The sequence below is a fragment of the Neltuma alba genome, unplaced genomic scaffold (genome assembly GCF_004799145.2).
Source record: "Neltuma alba isolate B1F8T4 unplaced genomic scaffold, ASM479914v2 tig00010087_pilon, whole genome shotgun sequence".
In the NCBI taxonomy this organism is placed as follows: Eukaryota; Viridiplantae; Streptophyta; class Magnoliopsida; order Fabales; family Fabaceae; genus Neltuma; species Neltuma alba.
In genome coordinates, this window is record NW_021635044.1 from 1325319 (window position 1) to 1332824 (window position 7506).

Genomic DNA, 7506 nt, shown 5'->3' on the forward strand with positions numbered 1-7506 from the left:
ATTAGGGCATGCCTTTAGACTCAAAGAGCACTTACAGAAGTATTTATAAATCTCCCATTAATAAGGTTCTTATAATAGCAACAAGGATTCGAACTCATAACCGTGTGGGTTATGAGTCGACTCTTTACCAATTAGACCAACTCTTGTTGGTAACACTACTATCTATATAACTTAAATATGTGTATGCTATGTTACTATTTATGTGAACAGTAATATTTTAATTTATGATTTGAGATTAGCATGTTGGGTTCCGTGTTAAAATCCTCTCACAAAAATAGGAGAGAGGGCAAATCCACTTCCATAACCTAAAAGTGAACCTATTAATTTTAATCTTTTTTCTATTCAAATTCAAAATTCAAATTCTATATACTCTTTCTCTAACATTTTCTTCTCTCTGCTAAACACAAAAACAGAGGGGAAGAGTAAATTTTCAGGAATAGCTTTCCTCCTTTGCTTTTACCATCCACTTACTGTCCATTACCTGGAACGACGTCGTTTGGTGAGAAAGCAAGATCTAAATCAAATTAATTGGATGACAACATTTAATATGAAATCATGTTTCCTTCTTCTATTCAGCAACACGCCCATGAAACTTGTTCGTTCTTCAACAACACCGCCCCTTCTTCAACAACACAACCCCTACAACCTAAATTGGCATGTGGATGAGAGCAAAGCGAACGACTTAACTGCACATCTTCCCCTCTCACCAATTCAAGAGCTTGAATTAGGTTTTTTGATTCAATTTAAGAATCCCCAAAGTTCCTTAATAGCTCAACCCATTTTTAAGTCATCGATCCTTCGACTAGATCTCACTAATAAGCAAAAGTGGAGAAACTCTAAATTAGGTATCTTGCTCTCTTGCCCATTCAAGAGCTTCAATTAGATTTCATTACTTTGTTTCATATATTAAATATATATAACTAAGTACATATATTTTGTAGTCTTTTGCAGGGGGATGTTTGAAATTCTTCTTGATGATTGTGGAGAATGTATGTAGAGTTAATTGGTAGTGCTTGAACGTAAAATAATAAGCCTAGTATCTTTTGGAAAATTTGCATATAAAATTATGCAATTTTTAGACTAAGCCTGCTGATTTCTAATGTTATATATATTGATTTTAAATGAGCAACTCATCTCTCATACAAAATTGGGTGTTGCATCTCGTTATTTTTCAAGCTATATTATTGTGAGGACGATAATAGGTTCAAGTTTTATGCAAGGATGATAAATGTAATGGGAACAATTCAACAACCAAAGAGGAGTGTTCATGTTGGATAGTAATCTCATGGGGATTTTTTTCTCCGTAGTTGAATAAGTTGGAATATGAGATTGACTATAATTTGTGTAGTGCTCACATGAAAAGAAACTATATCAAAGGAAGCAAAGGTAGACATGTGAGGAATTTAGTGATTACTGTTTGTAAATGATTAAAGGCTTATATTTGTTTTGCTTCTCTTTATCCATATGGCCTGTTCTGTTGCCTGCTTGCATCTAATTGTGGGAGGGTATAATAGACCACTATTTAGCACAATATAAATTGAACACTTTACAATTTTAATGGACTTAAAGTAGAAAGAGCTCAATTAATTAGCTTTATTATAATGTCTCAGTTCAATGTTTAATATGTATTGAATCTTTTTACATCCCCTTGTTCTATTATGATAATGAGAACAATAAACAATTATTTTTTACCTAAAAAATTATCATTGGATAGGGCAACTATAGTTGCATTTAAATAATGCAAAATCAAGGTCATGGCATGCTTAATATTGTAATGCTTACAATACACAATTATCATAAAGGAAGAAATTTGGTCATGTTGATAAATCTTAAGCAAGCTCATGTACTGATAAAATAATATGTTTCGCATTCCATTATTTCAGGTTGTGTTCACATCATTCACTCAAAACCAATACCTAATTTGCTGCATGGATGTACATCAAGATGTTTGAATTGCAACAAGGAAGGAAATGTTTTAGCACAACAAAATTTGATGCTGCATAACAGGTTATAAGAATAATGGGCAAACTTCACCAAAAAACAGAGCTAGCTCAAATAAATAAAATGATAAACTTGATTGATCAAAATAGAGGGCACTACATAAGAACAAAATGATGAGTTAGCTTGACCAAAAAAGAAAGCAGCCTGTAAGATGTTGTAAACTGTACAAAAGAACTGAACAAAATAAGCTGAAATGGATATTTCATATAGGAGGATCATCATCAATCATTGAACCTGTATTAGCAATAAAGTGTAATTTTGTATTTGCAAATTGTCTTGAAATAAGACAATGCTATGTAAAAACATTCAAATTTCAATAAAAGTGACTAAATTGTTTTCTTCTATCATCATGATCTTTTATGGTTACCTGTGTTATATATTTGGCTAAAATTCAATGCTTCAAGAGATAAGATGTTGCATTCAAGCGGTGCCTACAATCAACAAATAAGAAGAATGCCTCACTATGTATAGTTGTTTATAAATAGACCAGTGGATTGTGTTGTTAAATATTAAATGACATACCATCAATAAATTAGTAAAAGTCATTTGACTCAGTTATGAGTGGTCTAACATTTGTGAAGCTTGGCTTAGCATTCTCATTGATTGTGAAGGATCATGTTGTACTTGAATTGATGAAGTGGAATTTTCAAATTCATTTTGTTGCCCCATTAATAGATTTGGAAAGAAATAAGCATCTAATAACATAATCAATAAAAAATTAAATTGATCAAAAATTAAATAAATCATAAATATACCTTTGAAGTTTTAAGTGACAGTGAGGCTTGTAGAGCTTCTAGTTTTTTGTCTTTTTGGACCAATTTCAATATTGCTCTTTGTTCGTCCACTTATTTTTCTATCATATCTCTTTTTAAGCCCAACAACTTTGCTACCACCAGTACCACTATCATGATTTCCCACACCATCCTCATCTGACAAGTATTTTATATGAAGCTTGGTTACTTTCTTACTAAGTTCTGACACAACTTCATAGACGAGAGATAATGCTTCTTGACTTTTTGATGCATCACTTGCTAATTTAACAAGCAAGGGGCATAATAGTCTATATTGGTTTGATCTTTCTACTTTGGGATCAACTTCAATCTGCTTCCCCTTAATATCATACACTACATCACATCATACTTCTTTTATCCACCTCTTTTCAGTATATTTTTGGGGGAGTAATTTGAAATCACATTCATTTAATATTCTTAATGCATGAAAACATAATATGCCCACTCTTTCAAACTTTTTGCAACCACAAGTGACTGTCTCCATTAAAGGATCAAATGTCAAATTATACTCCCCTTTCTTATTATCTATGGTGATAACATAATCAAATACAATGGCACTATCCTCCTCATCTTCATTTCTTTCCTCTCTTTTATGCATGTAGCATCATGTAGATCGCACTCATATTGAAACAAATCAAAAATAGGTCAAGTATAGACATTAGAAAGTTGAGGAAGCATATAGGAACTTTGCAATATCAATCTTGCCAACTTGTCACATGCATCACAATCACTTTCAATTCATTATAGCATTTATCCTCCAAAAATTGTTCAAATAGTTGTAGGAATTGATTGATATCCAAGGTAACATTGGTGCACTTCTTGACAGATGCATAAACACTTTCACTAATTTGTGTGCTTCTCATACCAAATGTCTTTGAGTTCTTCAAGAAACATGCTACCCATTTTTCTTTTATTTCATACATGGACATCAACCATGAATTTTTTGCCATATCTTGTTTTGATAGTAATGCCTGCCAAACTTCTTTAAACTTTGTTTCATCCCAACACTGATACATGCAATGGTTGAAAACCTTGACTATTGAATTTTGGAAGGTGCTTCATTGCATTCTTTAAAATATGCCATGTACACAAGGCATGTTTTACATCTGGTATAACTTCTTGTAGTGCTCGTGCTATAACAACATCTTGGTCAATAAAAACGGTGCCTTACATTCTTGTTTGCAAGAAAAAAAAGTCTCAAAGAGCCATTTGAAAGTCTCAATAGTCTCATCATATAACAATGCCACTCCAAAAATCACCCCTCTTTTGTAATGATTGAATCTAGAGAAAATTGCAAGAGGTCTATGGTTATTATTTGTGCAATAAGTTGTATCAAGTGAAATGACTTCTCCAAAGCAAGCATAGTCAACCAACATGCATGCATCAGCCCAAAATACATTTGTCACTTTCTCCTCTAAATCTATTTGGTGAGCATGAAAAAAAGATAGATTTTCTGCTAATTGTTATTCAAAATAACAAAATATATATCTAGTATCACTATATTACATGGCAAGATGCCTTCTTGAGTTAAGATAATTTTTCACATCACCTCTTGTATATACCAAATTGTCTCAACCTCCTGCAATTTGACTTTGCAAATTGAATGTTGATTTTTGATTAATCCCAACTTTTTCAGTATTTTCTAATTCATAAAATTGAGCTGGTGTTAATCCTCGATACGATGCAAGTAGGTGAATAGCCTCAAGAGGTTGAAGAAGATGATTATGATATAGAAAAATTTCACTTATTCTATATTTTTCATTTACTAGCTTAACTTCCATTCTAGCTTCACAACTTGTTCTTGTCTCATCTCTAGGCTTCCTAATTTGCACTTCTCATTTAGCTGGTGTTTTCACCCTTTCTTTGTTACAAACATATAAATAAGATAAATATGTTGACTTATCTTTTTTTACTCTAGTTAAACCTCTGCTTTCAAACACCAAAACCAATTTTTTTTACCATATGCTCTCCAAAATTTCCAGGATGCTTCTATATCATCAAGTTCAAGATTAAGTGTAGGAATCAAATTTATTGCCATGGTTTAAGCCTCTTGCAAAATTAAAAAGTATATAATGTTAATTAATAAAATAGTTACAAATTGTATACGCAAACAAATAAATATATTAAATGAGGCAAAATATATACATATATATACCCACAAAAACAAATCTATTAACTAAAACAGAGCATATACAATCCTAAAACTCCATTGAATTCAATTATTTTAATCTATCTTTCATTAAAATATATACACCCACGTTTGCACAGTATGTCGCTAATTCAGGTGGTTTTTTTTTTTTTGACTTTTTAATTCAAATACTCACACACACGTGAAAAGAACAAGTAAGAAAGAGATGAAAATGGTGGTTTCCATTGCCATATTTTGCTTCTCCTACATTCTCAAAACTGATTCTTTTTTGGATTGACTCAAAAAATTGATTTATTTTATGGAAAAATTTAAACAGATGAGAAAAAAGAAGAAACTTATTTCCTTACCAGTCTTTAATATTCAGAACCCATATATCTCTCTTATTGAAATTCTTCAAGTCTTCTAAGAAACTTCTTCACTCTAGTACCTTCAACTTTCTCGTGCTAGTGGAACAAGAAGAATGGAATGGGGGAAACTAGAACAGGACGTGCTGCTGAATAGAAGAAGGAAACATGATTTCATATTAAACGCTATCGTCCAATTAATTTGATTCAGATCCCCCTTTTTCACCAAACAACGTTGTTCTAGGCAGCGGACGGTGAGTGGATGGTAAAAGCAAAGGAGGAAAGCCGCTCCCTAAATTTTCTGGCAGCTTCATTTCCTCCTCAGCCAAGTCATTGCTCTTCCCCTTGTCGTCGTCGGTGTGCATGCAAGCTCCGTCTGTTGCTATGGTTGTTGGATTCGCTCCTCTCTCCCTATTTGGATCAACGTCGTGTGGATTTTGGAGGAGTCCATCATAACTCCTCCCACCCTCTTTGTTCTTCGATGTAGCATTAGTGGGTATTGGGATTAACTCTTCTGTGCCATAATCGTTGAGATCTTCTTCCTCAATTCTGTACATCACTTTTGTACTGTGGGTTTTGTTCTTCTTTTTAGCGGCATATGTGTGCATTTTCCTCCCTTTGATTTCTTCTCCTTGGGTCCCCTGATGAGCACCCGATGCTCATCACCTGATGAGCAATCTGGACCGTCCAGGTCTAATCTGGACGATCCAGATTTAATACTATTAAATAATTATTTTAAAATATAAAAAATTATATTTTTAAAGAATAATAGTTGAGAGATTATCTTTATTTTTTATCCTATATCTATTAAAATAATTATTTTTAAAAAATAAAAATAAATCTGGGCCGTCCAAATCAGATCTGGACGGTCTAGATCTGATGAGGATTGGGTGCTCATCAAAATTGATGAGCACCTAATGTAAATCCCTATTTTAATGGTCTTAAATTTTTCAAAAATCTGACTTGGGTTTCCATTCTCATTTCCCCCCTATATTCATTTTCACAATCTCTCCCTCTCATGATTTTTCTTATTTCCTTTCCTCCTCTCCTCAGAGGCTGCCTCCTAAGTCTACCAGGTAGATGTTTGTTAAAATGCTTATGAAAAATTTGTGTGTGGATAGTGCTGTTTTTTCTTTTCGTATGGGTGTTTGTTTAACCACGATATCTTATGAAATAACTAAAGGATTTTAACATAGGAAAATTTAAAATACTGGTGTTTGTCTATAATGTTTTCTTGTCGTATGGGCAGTGTCACTTTCTTTAGTTTTACATTGTTTTGAAATTCAATATCCTCTTGTGGCATTCCGCTCAAGTATTACTATGTTTCTGGAATTCTGCCCTGGGCTAATGCCGGCTTCCCTGCAGCACATCATCAATGGGTAGCTTGCTTCTTTACGGACCATTGCCGCTTTCTAACTTGAACGTCATTGCATCAACTGAAGAATGATGGCATACTCATTTTAAAATTTTGTTCCTGATATTTTATATATTTTTCTATGATTGTAAATTGAGGGTTTTTCTTTTGTTTTTTTCCCCAAGCATTAAAATACAGTAAAGAGCTTGCAGAATTCGATCACAGGAATGCAGGGCACCTAATCAATTAACATTAGAAGAAATTGGTTCAAAATAACTACCATTTCCAAGTCCCCTGTGCCGAAGTAAGGCCAAAAAGAGATGGAGAATTGAAGACACAATTGATGTAGGATATGTCGGGTCATTATCTTTTCTCTTATCTTGGTATCAACTTCTTTGTACTTATCTTTCCTGGTTTTCTTGCCTTACCGTTCTGGTAACCAACTACTTGTCCTCACTTCAGGAAAACACGAAATTTTTTCTTTCCCATATATTATGAGAATAAGATATCTAACCCAGATGGTAGCTTGGCTGATGACTTTGGTAATCCAGAATAGATATGCCACTTCATTCTGATCCCTTTCTACTGCAAACATGTTAATTCTCTTAGTGACATTATCTCCTTTTGCGTTTCTTTTTTAAGTAGGGAAAAAACTGAACTGTTGGCTTAAAAGTCAGCTGCATTATGTTGGAAGATTGTATATGTTGACTTTATTTTTCTTCCTTTCCTCTTTCTCTTTTGAGAGGAGGGTTGCAGGAAGAGATAGATTTTCAAGTTATTCATCACTGCCTATCATCATCTGTCAAGTGCCTTACAGTATCAATGCCGCATTAATGCATTTGACATATAAATATATCTCAGGTAAAT